The sequence below is a fragment of the Neofelis nebulosa genome, chromosome 8 (genome assembly GCF_028018385.1).
Source record: "Neofelis nebulosa isolate mNeoNeb1 chromosome 8, mNeoNeb1.pri, whole genome shotgun sequence".
Taxonomy (NCBI): Eukaryota; Metazoa; Chordata; class Mammalia; order Carnivora; family Felidae; genus Neofelis; species Neofelis nebulosa.
The window spans coordinates 3,684,294-3,699,474 of NC_080789.1; the positions used below are offsets into that span (position 1 = coordinate 3,684,294).

General features: G+C 51.0%; 1 protein-coding gene across 2 annotated transcripts in view; it reads right to left on the minus strand.

The window, feature by feature from the left end:
• The window catches only part of PPARA (peroxisome proliferator activated receptor alpha), a 73,427-nt gene that overhangs the window by 30,715 nt on the left and 27,531 nt on the right, over positions 1 to 15,181 (minus strand). The gene's annotated exons all lie outside the window — the stretch shown is intronic.

Genomic DNA, 15,181 nt, shown 5'->3' on the forward strand with positions numbered 1-15,181 from the left:
TGTGAGTTCGAGCCCCGCGTCGGGCTCTGTGCTGACAGCTCGGAGCCTGGAGCCTGCTTCCGATTCTGTGTCTCCCTCTCTCTCTGACCCTCCCCCATTCATGCTCTGTCTCTCTCTGTCTCAAAAATAAATAAACGTTAAAAAAAAAAAATTAAAAAAAAAAAAAAAAGAACACTGGTTTTCCTCCGATGAAAGCGTCATACCTGAACTTATAACCTGAGGAGGAACGTTGCTAACCACCTTTTCTCAGCATGCCTTTAGAAAAGCACGCTAAGGAAATGAGAATCTTTAAACACAAACTGTGTAAGGACACAAAGCCGATCCTGGTAGAATCACTCACCTGCTACTGAGTCTACACGCTGTGCTCAGCGCAATCTACTATATCCGAGCTGGACAGAAATAGCAGTGGACAGAATCCCCGCTTTCCTGAACACCGCGTTTGGTGGGGACACCGACAGTTAACAAATAAACAAATACACAGGTGGACTGTCCGATCCTGGTCCGACGGCTCATCGGATGGGGAACGGATGCTGCCTTACACGGGACGCTGCCTTGCAGATTTGGGGATAACGGGGTCTGAGAGGGGGAGGTGTGCGGAGGTCTCGGGGAAGAATGTTCCAGCAAACAAATGGCAAGTGCAAAAGCCCCACGATGGAAGCCTTCCAGGAGTGAGCAGGTCGAGGTGGCTCAGCCGCGGGGTGCAGGGCCAGCGGGGGGGGGGGGGGGGGGGGGACACGCCGTCAGCATGTTCTCCTGGTACTCATGGGCTAATTCATGCAGGTTTTCCTAGAAAATGATTGTGCACTTACGGATACATCGTAGAACTAAAAAAACCCAAACAGGTGCGTCCCTGACAAAGCCAGACTGTTTGAGCTGGCAAAAAACCAACAGAACACGCTCCAGGTGGGTGGGTCCTGTTATGAGCTGAACTGTACCCCCACCAGAATTCATATGTTGGAATCCTAACCCCCGGGACCTCAGGACGTGGCTATATTTGGACACAGGGTCTTAAAGAGGTGTTTATGTCAAAAGGAGGTCTTTAAAGGGGGCCCGAATCCAATCCGATTGGCGTCCTTCTAAGAAGAGGACACTCGGACACACACGAGACACCCGGGGCGTCCGTGCGCAGAGGGAAGGCAGCCGCCTACAAGCCCAGGGGAGAGGCCTCCGGAGAAGCCAGAGCCGCCAACACCCTGTTCTCGGACTTCCAGGCTCCAGCACGGTGAGAAAGAAACGCCGACTTAAGCCACCCAGTCTGTGATGCCTCGTTCGGCCTCCCTGGCAAACGATCACGGCCACAGAGTCAAAGCAGTGCCACGTCCCATGTCGGTTGGTTTCACACTCCTGCTCAAACGCCCGAAGCCACTTCCTGTGACCTCCGGACTGAAGTCCCCCTCCTCGACACAGCACTCGCGATCTCATGATGCGTCCCCTTCCTGATCTCGCCTCTTCGCCGTCTCCCTGTCCCCACCGTGACCCGCGGCACCGGGCCGCCACCTGGTCCACGCCTTCCCCGCGCCGCTTCATTTCTGCACCTTCGTCCGAGTCCACCTGCCCAAACTGCCCTCCCCACCTCCGTCCCCCTGAGATCCCGCCCCACGACCACCCCCCGGGCCTGGCGGTCATGCGTCCTCAATGAGACGGACCAGGCGACACTTGGCTTCTGGAACCGCTTTCCCAGCTGAAGTGGCCACAGTGAAGGCCACGGCTCCCGGCACGGAGGGGACCCGAGCAGGTGCATGCCAGCAACGGCCGGGGCTCTCCGCCGAGGTGAGGGTGCCATTCCCCAGCGAACCCACAACCCACGGTACTTACTCCCGTGAAACGCTTCCACGTTTCAGCCCTGCATAAAGGAAACAGTAGCTGTAAATGCAAGAGTGAGGGGGTGTCTTGACTTCCTTTAGAAATGAGAAAAGGGTGCAATTCGCACATTTTTGTGAAAGTCACATCTCACCCTTGGAGTTCTGACAAGCAACCATGATGGTGACCGTCACACACGGGAAAAATCAGAGAGAATCGTTAGCCTTTCACGAGCTTTAAAAGGAAGGGACTTTCCTTCTCTGTAATCTAGGAGTGTAGATGGGGCTGTGAGTCTGTGCGGTTTTTCTACCGTATTTCGTTCCGCATTATATCTGAAGGAAGATTTCTTCAAATGGCAAGCAAGACGGCGGGGTGAGCGTTACTTACAATGTTCTTCACCATGAAAAACTAAGAAAACTACAGTCCCTGACTTCAAGGTTTAACCATGAAGTCCAGCCTAGTAAGTATGGGCTGCGCAGAGGCTGCGATGTCAGTGGGGCTGTGACCACCCCCCTCCTCGACCCCTTCATATTCCCGGTGCTACAGGGGACAATGCAGGTGGACAGCAGGCTTTTTTTTTTTTTTTTTTTTTTCTTCATTTCCCTGCAAGTATTCTGTCTTTCCTGGCAGGAGCGTGGAAACTGGAAGAATCGATCAGAAACTGTAAGATCGTGTTAGTTTCCTTGTCATTACAGTCGGGGAGTTTGAATACTGTGGGACCTTATCATTTTACTTTTCAGTTGCTTTTAAAGCATACCTGAGATTTATTTAGGGAAACGTCCGTCTCACTGCTAATGAAGAGCTAACGAGATAAAAATCCCTCCGGCGAGTGAGGCAATACCGTCCTGAACTCTGGCCAGGGGACTGGCGTTTGCACAAATCACCGCAGGCCCTTTCTGGCTTCCGGCTCGAGCAGATGAGGCTCGGCTCCTCTGAAGGCGTCCCCAGGTAGAGAGCGCAGCCCACCTGCCTGGCGGCTCCGGGCTCCAGGGCCTCCCCGCCGCCCCCGGCCCCCATCACTGTGGCTTCTGCTCAAGAAGCAGAAATATCACGGGAAGTCTGGCTCTAAAGCCCACATAGCACAGACACTGCCCAGTTCCTCGGAGAGCAGACCAGGTGCCAGTTACGGTATCCTCTGCCCTAAGCGCTTTAGGAGGGGCAGGCGGGCGCAACAAACGATCCGTTTTCTCCGCAGCTCCCAGTGTGGCCGACGAGGCAAGGCAGAAACGACTGGAGAAAAATCAGAGAGCGCCAGCACAACTCCAGTGGGGCTTGGGTTTCCTAGCGCAGAGAGGCTTCCGCGGAGGCCGAGCGCCCAGGACAGGGCAGCGGGGCTCCAAGCCCGGCTCCCACCAAGATGCATGTGCCCGGCCGTCCTGGCCCTCCTTCCCTGTCCCCGGGGCCTGCGGGGCTCTAAAGGCATCTGTTCTTTGCCGTCCCATTTAAATGTTAGAGCTGCGCCTTGTATATCGGAAACGCCAACGCGAACGGCTAAAATTCTACTTTCCGGTCTCAGGAGCGCATTTACCAATCGGAGTATTCCTTTGGGCAGAGTATACAAAAGTGACAGAACATTAAAAGAAGTAAGAATGAAAAGAAGGAAGGGAGGGAGGGAGGGAGGGAGGATGGAAGGGAGGGAGGGAGGGAGGATGGAAGGGAGGGAGGGAGGGAGGGAGGGAGGATGGAAGGGAGGGAGGTTAAAAGAAATAAGAATGAAAAGAAGGAAGGGAGGGAGGGAGGGAGGGAGGGAGGATGGAAGGGAGGGAGGGAGGGAGGGAGGATGCAAGGAAGGGAGACAGAAAGGGAAGCAGATACGATGAGCGTTTTGTGCCGAGGGCCACTGAAACACTGGAAGGACTGTCACATTAACTGATAACCTGTAAGCATTTGGCACATCAACAGCTCTCGCACGGCATGTTTTTTTTGTTTGTTTGTTTGTTTTTTTAAAGACGAGGCTAAAATGAGTCACAAATGGCATGATGAGCTCTTCCTCTGAAGCCGAGGAGGGTCCAGCCCAGGCCACTCCGGGTCCCGGCAGCCCCGCGGCTCGCTTCTGATGGGGCCCTAATTCCACGGGGCGTGAGAACGTCTGACGTGTGTCTTGAGGGTAGAGAATGGATTTTGCTAACTTTGTATCCATGCTTCTCGCACGACCCAGCAGGAGGTGCGGGGTTTGTATTTCTGACGCTCAGCCAAGCCTGGCACTGCAGGCGCAGTGACACCCCCAGGGACTGGGCGACAGCCCGCGGGGACACGGCCCGCTCTGCGTCAGCACGTGTGGCCGGCCGTCACCCAGGTGGCAAGATGGCAGAGCCGCTATGTCCAAAGACAACACGACGCAAGGGAATCTAGGACAGATGTCAGAGTCATTCTGCGTTGGGACACTGATCAGGAATTGGCACGGTGAAGTATCATCACCACAGGGGCTTAAAAATAAAGCACGGGGGCACCTGCGTGGCTCAGGCGGTTGAGCGTCTGACTCTTGGTTTCGGCCCACGTCGTGATCTCATCGCTTGGGAGTTCGAGCCCCGCGTGGGGCTCTGTGCTGACAGTGCAGAGCCCGCCTGGGATTTTCTTTCCCTCTCTCTCTCTGCCCCTCCCCTGTTCATGCTTTCTCTCTCTCAAAATAAATAAACTTAAAAAAACAAAAACAAAAACAAAAACTTGGGGCACCGGGGTGGCTCGGTCAGTTAAGGGTCTGACTTTGGCTCAGGTTATGATCTCATGGTTCGTGAGTTCGAGCCCCGTACCCAGTTCTCTGCTGTCAGCACAGAGACTGCTTCGGATCCTGTCTTTCTTTCTCTCTGCCCCTCCCCTGCTCACAAGCACTCTTCTTCTCTCTCGTTCTCCCTCTGTGTGTGTGTGTGTGTATGTGTGTGTGTCTCTCTCTGAAAAATAAACATTTAAAAAAAAAGAAAAAGCATACAAAAGGAAAAGAAATCTCAGCCTCACAGTAAAAAACAAAGTCCCAAATCGGCAGGTAAGAGTGTGCATCACACAGGGATGTAGGGAGCTGAGCTGCGGCCTGTCAGCAACTTCCCCGGGGGGAGAGACCCGGGCGCAGAATGTGGGGTAAAGACACGAACAGACAGGTGATCAGTCTGACTCTCCACCTTAGAAGCGACGGAAAATGTGGGAGATATTCTGTGCTGGCATAAATCAGGCGCTTCGAAGAGACAGTGAAGAAGTTTCGTTTCGTCAAATGACTGGAAATCAAAGACCCAGGAGGGATCAGGTCCTCGTTGGCTCCTGGGGCTGTGACTGTGTACGACCTTTCTCTGTGCCGCTACGTTAGTAAAGGAGTTTCTTGGACCTTCGAGGCCCTTCGTAAATATTTTCTGAAATTAAGTATTAAATAATAGCTCGATATTGCCCCAACTGTGAACACATTTTAAATTTTTAATTTTAATTTTTTCAAGATCAGCTACATGTTTATTTTCGGGAATGCGACTGTAACAACGTGATGGCATTCCATGTAAATACAAAAAAAAAACACAGTTCGTCTCCATCTGATATATCTGACAATTAAAAGCTATTTGTTTACATCTACTTTTTATTTTTAAGCATTCATTATCTTACGGTTCAAGTTTAGAAAGTTATTTTTGTACAAAGGCTAGCTGCCCTTCCCCCTGCCGCCCCAAAATAAGTACTTTAAAAGATTTTGCTGTCTCTATAGTTAAGGCTGAAATAACACTGAAAAAACAAACTTGCATTTTCCTAGATCTTCTTTGCTACCATTAATTTTTGCAACCATAAAATTTACTTCCAAACTTACAAGGCTGGATATACTAATTTAACTGTGACTCACTTTTTTGTATTCAGAGTCTTAGATTACGTATATGAAAGCTAATTTATTAAACCTTTGCGCACAAAGATGAACGCACCTGCATTGTAAACTTATATGAAGAATGAAGTTACAGAAAAAAGTAAAAATGTTATTAAAGTTGATGTGTGTGTAAATCACTTACAAAAATCCCCCAAACGGGATAAAGTTGTTCATCCCTGATTTTTCTCGTTTGGCTGTCAGAGTTGAAATATTAATATAAGATGGTTAGAATTCAAAACATTTTTATATGCGAGGGGATTAGATACTCGAGACAAAGAACAGATGAATTTTCCCCACTCGGAACTTGTATTCGACACAAAAAGGGTCCAAATAAATAGTCACAAACATTGGACTTTTACTTTGCTACGACTCATCTTTCTGTAAGCCACCTGAGTTTGTTATACTGTAAAACCCCCCTCGAATTATCACTTCATGTGCTTACCGATGTCACCTTATAGGAACCCGTTTACATTTCCTTTTGCTAAATTAGGTCTGATAAGACTTCAGAATGGTAGAAAGGTTAAGGGTGGAATTTTTGTCAAAGGAGTACCATTTGCACGGCAGACAAGAGAGCCATCGGATAATTTTCCCATTTTCTACCCACTGTAATTCACTACCTTGTCAGATTCTTTATGTTTTTCTGTACACCTTTTAGATATTTAATATTTAGAGCCTCGTAGCTCAATTTGTTGGGCTAGGACTTCAAATCACATTTCAAAATAAACAAAGAAATGCTAAAAAGCCTCTGGGACCTTCACCTGGCACCAGAAGTTCAGAGAAATTGAGCAATCATTGCCATCTGCATAATGATCAGCGAGTGCGCTCCCAAAGTCAGTAAAGAAAATGCCTCGGGAAATACGTCTGAAACGGAGGAGGAGAGCACCAGGGTGTAGCAGTGGTTAAGAAGGCAGGGGCTGGCCTATTTCAATGAATGCGACCAAAAATGGGATAATTATGACTGGTTTGCACAGTGCACAGCTTTATCTGGGAACATCTAAGATCTTCCCCGGCGACGCCTGAGGCATCGGCATTTTGTAATCGCAAGAATTTGGCCCATGAAAACGCGTGGGGAGCCCAATGTGGCAGAGTAGCAGTGAACCCCTAACGTCTATCTCTCGAGGCGCAAGAAGAATGTTCCCTAACGCTTCCAAGAAAACCCCTGCCAGGTTTCCACAAAGTTCACACGACACGGCAGTATTTCTCTTCACTTCAAACCCAGCAAACCTTCCCATTTTCCTGGAGCGGGAATTCTCATCTTTAAATCTCATCTTACCTTTGTCGGTGGGGATACTGCAATCGTCCCAGGCCAGCCGTCACTTTGGACACACCGTGTGCCTGTTGCAGTGAAATCTGAGCTGAAAAGCTTGTCGCAAGAACCAACGGTCAACGGAGACGAGGTTCACGTTTTACCTGGCACAAGCTTTGCTCCGACGCACACAGAAGCCTGGCAACGAGGGTGACGCTGGAGCGTTGACCCACCGGACGGCAGAGAAGCGACAGGGGACCCAGGGCCACGCCAGGGACAAAAGGGAATGATGACATCGGGAGCAGGGGAGGGTCTGACTGGTTGTGGCCGGATGACATCAGACACGCGACAGCAAACTTTGTAAGGCTGGGCCTTCATTTTCTGAGTGAACCCGATGGCCACCTTGGGGTTGAAAGACCACGTTTTATGAACTTCAGGAAACACATGGGCATCCCTGAGCTAGAAACCGGCTTAACCCTGGAGAGGGCACTGGAAGAGGCAATCTTAGTCCTGCAGGGACCCGCGGCCTCAGGGCAGAGGGTGCGGGGCCGGGAACAGGGTAGAGAAGGAGACGGTAACACAGGGGTTGAGCCCCAGTAACAGTCACATGCGTTGTTTGAATTTTCCCAGTACCCGGGGCTGGGCAGGCAGTATGGGTACCGTTTCCAGAGGAGAAACGCAGCAATCCAGAGAGTAGGTACCTCGCCCGGTAGGTGGGGAGATACGAACAGGATTGTCGAGGCTGTAATGTGGGGAATCTGGAGGGTCCAGAAAGGCTCCCTGAAGGCGGGGACGCCCAAGCCGAATCCTGAAGGGTGGCGAGAAAGCATGACAGGGAGAGGGCAAGGGGCGTCTCTAGCGTGTGCACGGTGACCTAAAGCATCACTGAAAAACAGCCGAGACGGGCGGTACCGCCCACTTCGAGACCTGTCGGCTCTGCGTTACTGCCTGGCTAACAACCCTGCCACGTCGTGGCTTGAAACGCAAGCGTTTTCTGTGCTCACAGTTCTGCGGGCCAGCGGGCCGGGCGGGCCATCTGGTGGCGGCACCACGCGTGGATGGATGGCCGGTGGAGGTCGGTGCCGGCTGCTGAGTGGGCCTTTCTCAGCGCAGCGGTGCCCCAAGGGTGAGGGCGGCAACTTCGAGGCCACGGGCCGCGTGGCCCAGGGCAAGCCACAAGGCGAGCTCAGATCCGAGGGATGGGGACACGAACCCTCCCCCCTGATGGGGCAAAATCTGTGCCCATCTGTGATGCAGCAGGACGGGAAGTGGCAGGAGACGAGCGGCAGAAGCAAGAGAGGCCAGTGGTGACGGTGGAAGGGGTGTGGTCCTGAGCCTCGAGGCGACAGGACTCAGGGCAGGGTGCTGGCCAGCAGGGGGGCCTGGCGACACTTGCCTTAGGACTTCCTGGCAGGTGGGTGGGACCTGGTTTTAAAGGCCAGGATGAGGGGCGCCCGGGGGTCAAGCATCCTTCGGTTAAGCATCCGACTGGGCTTCAGCTCAGGTCATGATCCCAAGGTCCGTGGGATCGAGCCCTGCGTCGGGCCTGCGCTGAGTGTGAAACCTGCTTGAGGTTCTCTCTCCCTCTGTCTGCTCCTTTCCCCCACTGGCTCGCTCTCTCTCTCTCTCTCTCTCTCTCTCAAAATAAGTAAAGGAACTTACAAAAAAAAAAAAAAAAGCTTTAAAGGAGAAGCATCCAGAGGGCTTATGAGGCTGTTGAGACCGTGCCCAGGAGATGTGCCCGTGGCCCTGGGAGGGAGGGCCAGAAGGACAGGAAGAACTGTAACGCTGGGGGCTCACGGCAGCAGGGACACGGGGCAGACGCAAGGCTTAACCTACTCTCTGGCGCAGGTAACCGGGAGGATGAGGTGATGTCCAGGAAATCCAGGACGTAAGGACAGCAGGTGTCCCTGGAGGAGGCGGAAAGATGGCAAGGGCAGTCGTAGAGCAGGTACGAGGTCTCTGAGGGACACCCGGGCTGGGCCCCTCAAGCCGCCTCCCCTCCCCGGGGAAGTCACAATGCAGCTAGCGGGGCTCACCTCCCCTGTCCTTAGCAGCAGCTCGGGGAGGACGCGAGTCCCACCCTCAGGACTGACCACATGACCACATTTCTTGGAGCCTGGGTTTCGGTACCTCTAGTCGGGGTCAATTACATCTGCCAGGCCGGTTGTTCTGAGCGTTCGCGAAATGATGGGAACGTGGCTCCTCCCCAAACAATCGCGTCCCCAGAGGCCAGACCGGGCCGCCTTCAAGTGCACTGCTCAAAATACACCCTGGAAAGCACTGAGCCGACGCCAGTCCGAAGCAGAGCGCTCGGGGCCGTCCCGCCAACCTCAGACAGACACGCAAGACCAGTTCTGAAGAAAAAAGTCCCTTTATCTTTCACTTCGAGGGGACGCCTCACTGGAAGTCCAAATTTGCTCAAGATCTAGAGCAAGGAGGAAGAGGGTTACTTCAGGCAACCTCAACATCCCAGGGGTTAACGCCGGTTTGGTGATCTCAGGAAGGTGATGAGAAGGTGGGTCTCGTTTTCAACCGTTCGTTCCCCTTGGACTTCCCTCCAGGTTTCAGACTAAGGCCATGGTATCGAGTTTGGCCAGCGCAGACAAGTTCTGGACGTGCCTCCATTTCTTCACAGCCCAGGGAAAAGCAGCATTGGAAGAGCAGAGCAGGGTTCTGGGCTAAGGGAACTACCCGGCATGGAAAATGCCAGAAGCTTTCGATGAGGGCAGAGCCTCTCCGGCAACACTCTGAGCGCCCAGCGCCCCCTCACCCGTGGTCGGTCGGCAGCCCTTCCGCACTCAGAAGAATGACTTTATCAACATGGGTCCACTTCTCTGCAGGGTGAGAACCACATCTACAGCTTCGTCATTAACGCAACCTAACAAAATCAGTAAGTTCGTCTTCAGGGTTTTCTGCCTGACCAAGGGAGGGATGCCTGCTCGTTCTCATTCTGTGTTCTGCTCTACGGCAGGTTAGACAAAAGGAGGGGGAAAAAAAGCCTGAATGTGGGATAGCTAACATAAGACTTTCGCTGGTTTCCTCCCTCCACATAAGGAGACGAGGAAAAGGAAACGCTTCCTCTCTGCATCGGTTTGAGTTAGAGAACTGACATTCGACGTTAGAACTGTATTTCTTCCGTCACCGAGAGGCCGTTGTGCCTCTCGGCATCTGTGTGTGGCCTGAAATGGGCAGTTGGGACGCAGCTGACGAGGACACTGCTCTTTATACTCTGAGGAGTTCTCAGCCATTGGAGAGGGGGTGGAAGATAAAACACGTTGACCACTAACCACCCCCGAAATACACGACTCCAGGAGGACTGTGGGAGGAGACTTTGAGGGGCCACAGAGGAGAAATCTGATGGCCATATTCAAAAAGCGAACAGGAGTCAGGCCTTCCAGAATTTATTTTTTTAAGAATCCTTTTTAAAAAATTCTTTAGAGGGAGAGAGAGCATATGAGCGGGGGAGCGGGGGAGAGGGGCAGAGGGAGAGGGAGAATCTCAAGCAGGCTCCACTCTCAGCGTGGAGCCCCACATGGGGCTCGATCCCATGACCCTTGGATCATGATCCGAGCCGAAATCAGGAGCCGGACGTTCAACTGACTGGGCCACCCAAGCGCCCCAAGCTTTGTATTAAAAGTAAATTCTGGGGGAACCAGGGTGGCTCAGTCGGTTGAGCGCCCAGCTCCTGATTTCGGCTCGGGTCATGAGCTCACGGTTCATGGGATCGAGCCCTGCGTTGGGCTCCACGCTGACAGTGCGGAGCCTGCTTGGGAGTGTCTCTCTCTCTCTCTCTCTCTCTCTCTCTCTCTCTCTCTCTCTCTCTCTCCCCCCTTCTCTCTTCTCCTCCCCCTCTCCCCTCAAAATAAAGAAATAAACATTAAAAAAATACAAGGCTTAATCTCATTAAGTGTACTCTTGTCCCAATCCCGGCTGAAACCACGGCAGAAAGATTAAAACAGAAAACAAAAAAACAAACGGTGTAAAAGAATATGTCAACGGGAGCCCTGGAGGCTGGAGAGTAGGTGGGGGGAAGGGCTGGGGCACAGGGTGTCAGGGCACGGCCTCCCCACACTGCAGGGGCCTGGCAGGGGAGGCCAGGAGAGACCAGTAGGCCCCGGCGGGGCCCGTCCCCCTCCCGGCCTGACGCGAGCGTCCCCACCCTCGGCCCAGGACCCCGGCCGGCTTTCTGGTTCCTCGCTTGGTCACACAGACAACCCCCAAGCACCAGGCTTGCTCCGAGGAAGGCCTCTGATGGGAAACACGGCAGCCAGCCGACCGGCCCATCCAGAAAAGTCGACGTGGAGGAAACAGCATATGGGAGGAAGAAAACGACAAAACCAGGGGAACCGTTTCTCACAGCCCCGGAAAGAGAAGCCACCGCCCTCGTCGAAAGAGAAGAACGTGCCACAAAAAGGAATGTTCAGAGAACAGAAAGCTCCCTTGGGAATTAAAGAAGCCCACCATCACAGACTTAATCAAGAGCTGTAGGAGGGAGGCCTCGGTCTCCCAGAAGGAAGTGGGGGGCAGGGAGGGAGAGACAAAGGACAAAGGCAGGCAGGAGCCCAGGGGAGGCACGAGAGCGGAGGACATTCGCCGCCAGTGAACTCAGGAACGTGTCTCAGAAATGAAGGCCCTGGAAGGGTCCACCAGGTTCCCAACAATGGGCACATACGGACCCACAACAAGGCACATCACCGGGGACAAAGAGAAGGATCCCACAGGCTTTTGGAAGAGGGAAGACAGTCACATGCAAAAGATCACACACCAGACGCGTCCGTCTGGGGTCCTCAAGAGAGCGCTGGGGGCGGAAGTAAGGCTCCAGACCTTTAGAACGCTGAAGGAAAATTACTTCCGACGCCTTACTAAATATTCAGGTAAGCCATCCACCGGGTGGGCGGGCAGAAAAGTTCCCTTTTATTCTCTTCGTGCGGTGACTGTGTCTCTGGGACTCTAGACTCTCTCCCTCCGTGATGCTCGGTACTTGTCTCGTGTTGGGGGTGATTCTTGCGGGACGTGGGTTTTCACAGAGGCCTGGGTTTCCCCCTGCCTGGCCTGCTCACTCGTGGTGGGGCAGCAAACGTTTCTTGTATGCTTCATGTCGTCACGGTTTTACAGGCCTCCGTGGGTCAACTCCAGGACCTGGTCATGGCTGGCCATGATTCCAGGCACAACGCCGCCACCAATCAGATGCCGACGTTGCTGACGATGGCAGTAACACTTCCAGAATCCTCATCGCCTGCCGAGGAACGTGTGGCCTCATTTCAATCTTAAGACACCCCCGTGAGGCGGGCACTATTAATACGCTGACTTTACTGATAAGGACCCTGTAGTACAGACAGGCGCCAAGGACACGCTGGGGGTCACAGAACCAGCGGAGCTGGGGTGTGAGCCCAGACAGGCAGCCTTGGGTTTCTGCTCCTGAGGGCCATGGAACCACCCTCGAACGTTCAACCCAACTATGAGCAGTTTAGGGATCTGATAATCCGGTTTCTGATTACCGGCAAGTAGTCAATCCCAGTTCGTCCGTGCGGAGCACAAGCTCCACTGTGTGAATAGCGTCCTTTGCCAGAGTCCTTAGTAAAGTTGGGAGATGAGGGAAAAAACCCCACAAAAACCCAGCATTGTTCTAATTTGTTTTTATTTTTTAAGTTGTATTTATTTTTTTGAAGCAGGCTTCGCGCCCAGCGTGGGGCTTGAACTCATGACCCGGAGATGGAGGCCTGAGCTGAGATCAAGAGTCAGATGCTTAAATGACTGAGCCACCCAGGCGCCCCTAAGTCGTTTTTACAATAAAGGCTGGAGGTTTCCGCTAAAGGCAAAATGAAATGGAGGGACTACCGGCATCCCCAGTTCTTATGCTGCCAAATGCCTGCGTAGCTAGTGAGAACAGTCCCCTCATCCAGTAGATGGAGTCACTTCTGCGAGCACCTTCACACGGACCCCTCGAGGCTCAGAGGAAGCGTCCGAATCAAAGCTTCAGTGTCCGTGCTGACTAGGAGCTGGTTGCCTGTTCCGTTGTGCATGTGTTTTTTTCTTTTAAGGGGGCTTTATTTGCCTGGGTGGCTCAGTTCAGCATCTGTCTTCAGCTCAGGTCATGATCTCGCGGTCCATGGGTTCGAGCCCCGTGTCGGGCTCTGCGCGGACAGCTCGGAGCCCGGAGCCTGCCTCGGATTCTGCGTCTCCCTCTCTCTCTCTGGTCCTCCCCCACGCATGCTCTGTCTCTCTCCATCGCTCAAAAATGAATAAACGTGAAAAAAAAATTTTAAGTGGGTGTAGTACAACGGGCATACAGTAATCTGTACATACCTAAAGTATGTAATTTAATAAGTTTTGATATAGGTATACACCTGTGAAACCAGTATCACAATCAAGGTAATGAACATATCCATCACCCCCAAAGTTTCCTGGTGCCCTTTTGTAATCTCTCCCTTTTGCCCTCCACGCTCCCGTCCCCACCGACCTGCGTTCTGTCCCTGTATATTACATGTTTGCATTTTCTAGAGCTTCATATAAATAGAATCATATAGTATACACACATTTTGTCCGGCTTCCTGCACTCGGCATAATTATTTCGAGATTCATTCACATTGTCACGCATACCAATGGTTCATTTTTCTTTATTGCAAAGGAACGTTCCGATGTATGGCTGGCCACCGTTTGATGATCCCTTTACCACTGATGGGTATTTGAACCATTTCCAAGTCTTGGCTACTGCAAACAAAGCAGCCATCAAAACTCACATACGGTCTCCAGATGGACATATGCTTTCTTTTCATTGGCTAAATACCTGGTCATGGGATTGCTGGATCATATGGCAGGTGTTTAACTTTTTAAAAACCGCCAACCTGTTTTCTAAAGCGTGTGTATCAGTTCACATTCCCTCCAGCAGTGTACGAGAGCCCCAGTCCCTCCACACCATGGCCGACACTTGGGATGGACAGTCTTTCTCATCTGAGCCCTTTTAACGGGTACGTTGTGCTATCATACCACCACCGTGAAAGCTGTGAAAGTTAGCATGGGACTGTAGGTTCAATGGCACCAGGAAAGCTATGAACATTAGCATGGGGATTGTAGCTTCAGTGTGCACTGCCCTGATGACTAACGATGTGGAGCATTTTCACACTGCTATCCATACACCTTCTTTGGTGAAGTGCCTGTTCAAATCTCTTGCCCATTTCAAAAACTGGGTTGTTCAGTTTCTTATAGGTGAATCTTCAGAGTCGTTTGTTTTTTCTGCATTCTGGATACAAGTCCTTTATAGGTGTATGCTCTATAAAGATTTTTTTCGCAGTCTGTTTTTAGTGTTTTCATTCTCCTGAAACTGTCTTTTGAAGAACAAAAAGTTTCATTCTGACGAAGTCCAATTTATCAACTTATGTTTCATGGGTTGTGCTATTGGTGTCATATTTATAAAATCTTTGCCCAACCTAAGGTCACAAAGATTTTCTCTTGTATTTATTCCAGAAGTTTTAGAGTTTTAGATTACATTTAGGTCTATGATCTATTTTGAGTTAATTTTTGTATATGGCGTGAGATATGGACCAAAGTTCACTTGAGACACATGGATAGCCAATGGTGCTGGCACCATTTGTTGAAAAGATTGTGTCAACGTAAGATTTCTCAACAGAATTGCCTTTGCACCTTTGTAAAAAATCAGTTGTTTTATTAGCAATGATTAGCTTTTCTTTTTCATTCTGTTAAAATGGTGAATTACATATATATTTTTTTACTGTTAAGCCAGCCTTGCATTCCTGGGCTGAAACTACTTAGCTATCAAATAATATTCTTTTTATATATTATTGAATCTAAGGTCCTAAAATTTTGTTGGAATTTTTGCATCTGTGTTTATAAGGGATATTAGGCTTTAGGTTTCTTTACTTGCAATGCCTTTGTCTAGTTTTGGTATCAGATAATGCAGGCCTCGTAGAATGAGCAAAGTACTGCAAAGTACTCCCACCCCTTTGATTTTCTGGAAGGTTTTTGTGTAGAATTGGTATTATTAATTCCTTAGATATTTGGAGAATCTACCAGTGAAGACACCTGAGCCTGGAGTTTCTTGGGGGGAGGGTTTTTAACTACAAGCTGTATCTATTTAATAGATGTGATCCATTTCTTCTTGAGTTCAGTTTTTGGAAGTAATTTGTCCTTTTCATCTGAGTTGTCAAATGCACTGGCATATAGTCATTTATAATAGTCTCTTGTTATCCTTCTGATACCTGTAGACTCCGTAGTGATGCTGCGTCTCTTGTTCCAGATATTGGTCATCTGTGTCTTTTCTTCCTTTCCTGGATCAGCCAGGCTAGAGG